Raw genomic sequence first — 3935 nt, forward strand, 5'->3', positions numbered from 1 at the left:
GAGGGCGCCGCCGGCCGCCGAGCCCATGGCGCGGCCCGCCGCGCCCCCCGCCCCGGCCCCGGCCCCCGGCGATCCCCGCCCGGAGGCGGCGGCGGCAACGGGGCTCCCTACGGGGGGATAACGCCCCGCGACGGCAGCCGGCCGGGCCGCTAGGCCGGTCCTCTGGCAGCAGGGAGGGCAGCGGCGGGCCCCGGCTCTGGGAGGGCTTATGGGGTCCCCCCAATAGCCGGGGAGTGAGGCAAGAGACGGTGGACCGGCGCGATGTGACCCGCCAGCGCCCCTGCCAGAGCGGGGATTACGGCCGAGCTGGGTTTCAACGTAATTAAAAAAAAAAAAAAATCCCCTGATGCCTGGCCTCTCACATCCCCGACAGGACTTTAAGTAACAAAACAGGCACGCAGAAATACCCAATCGTGAACAAATGGCAAAAATAACCGATATTTTAACTGCTGCTGGAGGGCCCGAGCCTTCCTCACCTGAGCACCAGACGCACTCCTGGCTCTGGCAGGGTCATGTTGAGACATTGGGGGCGGAGGGCGAATAGACAAAGGGAAATGAGGAACAAAAAAATTGGCCTCAAGCAACTGATCATCAGATCTGACTGTCATAATGATTTGGTAAGTCTTAGCTTCTTTTACACTTCATTTAGGTTTTAAAAGTAAAGCGTAGAGTTATTTCCTGAGGTTTGCAAGACAGCGTGAGCTGGTATTACAGAATCACAGAATCACAGGTTGGAAGGGACCTCAGGGATCATCTAGTCCAACCTTTCTAGGAAGAGCACAGTCTAGACAAGATGGCCCAGCACCCTGGCCAGAAGACTCTTGAAGGTGTCCAGCATAGCCGAGTCAACCACTTCCCTGGGGAGATTATTCCCGTGGGTGACTGTCCTCACTGTGAAAAATTTTCCTCTCATGTCCAATCAGAATCTCCCCAAGAGCAACTTGTGTCCATTCCCCCTTGTCCTCTCCATGTGACTCCTTGCAAAAAGGGAGTCTCTGTCTTCTTTGTAGCTACCCCTTAAGTACTGCCACAGGGTGATGAGATCCCCTCTGAGCCTCCTTTTCTCAAGGCTGAACAAACCCAGTTCTCCCAGCCTAGCCTCGTATGGCAGGCTTCCCAGTCCTTTGATCATCTTGGTGGCCCTTCTCTGGACACCTTCCAGCCTGTCCACATCCTTTTTGTATAGCAGGGACCAGAACTGTACACAGTACTCCAGGTGTGGCCTGACAAGCGCTGAGTAGAGTGGGATAATGACTTCTTTATCTCTGCTGGTGATGCCCTTTTTGATGCAACCCAGCATCCTGTTGGCCTTCTTGGCCACAGCAGCACACTGTTCGCTCGTGTTGAGCTTCCTGTCCACCAGGACCCCCAGCTCCCTTTCCACAGAGCTGCTCTCCAGCCAGGTGCATGATCTTACACTTGTCCTTGTTGACCTTCATAAGGTTCTTGCTGGCCCACTCTTCCAGCCCATCCAGATCTCCCTGCAGAGCAGCTCTCCCTTCTGGAGTGTCTACTTCCCCACTCAATTTGGTGTCATCTGCAATCTTCATCAGGTGACGCTTGATGCCGTTATCCAGATCACTTATAAAGATATTGAATAACATTGGGCCCCATAGTGATCCCTGGGGGGCTCCACTTGTGACAGGTTGCCACTTGGAAAAGGAGCTATTTACCACCGCCCTTTGGGTGCAGCCCGTCAGCCAGTTCCCCACCACTCCTCTAGGCCATAATGCATCAATTTCTCCAGGAGGGGGCAGTGGGGGACCGTATCAAAGGCCTTGGAGAAGTCCAGGTAGGCAAAGTCCACTGCCCGCCCCATGTCTTTACATTTCTTAGACTGCAGGAAGAAGAATAATAAAAGGAGTTAAACTCCCTCCTAAGGCCATGCTTGACTCTCAGTGAAGCCATGAGGAGCAGTGCGCACTTACTCAAGAGATTTCTGCTTTAAGCCATCCCCCTATTACCTCTCTCACGCATAAGCACGTATGAGCACCAGGCCCAGGGACAGCCATAGTACCGCATTTTGCTGTTCCTAGAGGCAGGGCTTCTTCATTCGCAAAAGAAGAGGCATACCCAGGCAGGAGAAAAGTCCAGCAGCTTTGACTCCAACCCCAAACAAGAAGCAGCGTTAAAGATAACCAGTTGTATTAGTGATCACACCATCCCAAAACCACAGCTGCACTGCTGTCATCTCAACTCTTCACCTAGGGCTTCCCCAGCCCTCCTACCCCGGCTGCCCCACAGCCCCCCATCACCTCCAGCCACCCAGCCAGGTACAGGCCCCTGCTCCAGCAGGAAGAGCTCCAGCTCTCCTCTCCGCAGAGCAGTCCTATGGTTACTTGGATTGGAAACTGGCTGCTGGTGCCAGGCTCCCAGACCCCTTGTGTCCCCTCTGGCCACAGCCACTGCTGCCTGCTCCTGCTGCCCAAGAGTGAGCTCCCACCTGCCCCTCTCAGGGACACGTGCACTGTAAAATGTGTTCATTTGATTCGTGTCAATATGGAATTGTTTGTGCTTGTGTAACCGAGGGTCGTTCAATTGACTTGTTAACTGTCTTAACGGTTGGAATATCGGTTGGCGACACCGAGGGCCGTGCAATCGACTTGCTAACTGTCTTGGTGGTTGGAATGTCGGTTGCCGATTTGTTGCTAAGGCCACTGATTGGCCAGTGGTGATGGCGGGGAACTTCTTGGCTCAGAAGGCGCTGAAGCATGAAAACTGGGGGGAAGGTCATTCCGGCAGGGGGAGAGTGCGACCACCGACCCAATTCAGGACCAAAAAGACTTGCCCCCCCCCCACCCCCCTCCGTAAAGAGGATGCGTGCTAATCTACATGGCAAGCGTGGCTAATTTAAATACGGCTGACCAACGGCAAGTGAGGTGCTTATCACTGACCAGTGAGTGTAAACTTAGGCGTGTTGTTACTAATTGTTAACTGAATATAAACCCTGTATTATTGTATGACGGTATGCACGTTAGGTGGAAGGATCCCCTGTGCATCCAGCGCTGCTTGCTTGTCTCTATTCAAGAAATCGTAAACTTTAATTGAAATTCCGTTTAAGGCTAGATTAAGTATAACATGCACACACCTCCTTTTGCATTCAGGGCTGTGGATATGGGTTCACAGGTCACACGCGAAGACCTACATGTGGTTTTCTTCCAGAACAAAGACTGCAATAAAGATTAAAAAAATGGGTTTGGTCCTGTCTCAGGACACCTCATGACGTGTATTGGCAGCACATAGCAACTCTGTTTGCTGAACTGCACGGGCAGAGGACAGAGAGTCCATGAGATTTGCATGATCTCAGCAACAGGATTATCTATATGGCCGCAATACTAACCACTCCTTTGTAACCCGGCTTCTAATTTATCGGTAACAGGGGCCCCGTTCTGAGCACGGTCACCACAGCGGAGATGGCGGCCCTGCTCCTGCTGACACCGCGTCGAGGGGGCGGGAGGCCCGCCCGGGGGGACGCCTCCGCCTTCCCTCGCCTCCCGCACCGCAGCAGCAGCAGCAGTACCGCCGGCGGCGGTGTCCTCGGGCCTCAAGGGCAGCGGCGGGGCGGCCGGGCGGAGCAGCGACCCCGCCAGGTGCCCGAGGGTGCTGCCGCCGCCTGCTGGGATGGCCGCCCCGGGGCTGGGACGCGGACTACACTTCCCGGCAGCCTCTGCTCCGCCGCCGGGCGGGATCGGCCTGGGGAAGTGCCGCTTCCCAGCCGGCGCGGCGGCAACCCAAGTGGGTGCCGCCGGGACTACATTTCCCAGCGGGCAGCGCGGCTCAGGGCTGCGGGCGGGAGGGCGGGAGAGCCGCCGCGGTGCGCGCTGGGAAATGTAGTCCGTGCGGCCGGCGGCCGCGCCTCCGAGCGGCCCGCGCGTCAGGCGGCGCTCTGACCCCGTGGGTTCGCCTGGTCGCGCCTCTCCGCTCCTCCCGGCCCG

This window comes from Phalacrocorax aristotelis, chromosome 3, assembly GCF_949628215.1.
Source record: "Phalacrocorax aristotelis chromosome 3, bGulAri2.1, whole genome shotgun sequence".
Classification (NCBI taxonomy): domain Eukaryota; kingdom Metazoa; phylum Chordata; class Aves; order Suliformes; family Phalacrocoracidae; genus Phalacrocorax; species Phalacrocorax aristotelis.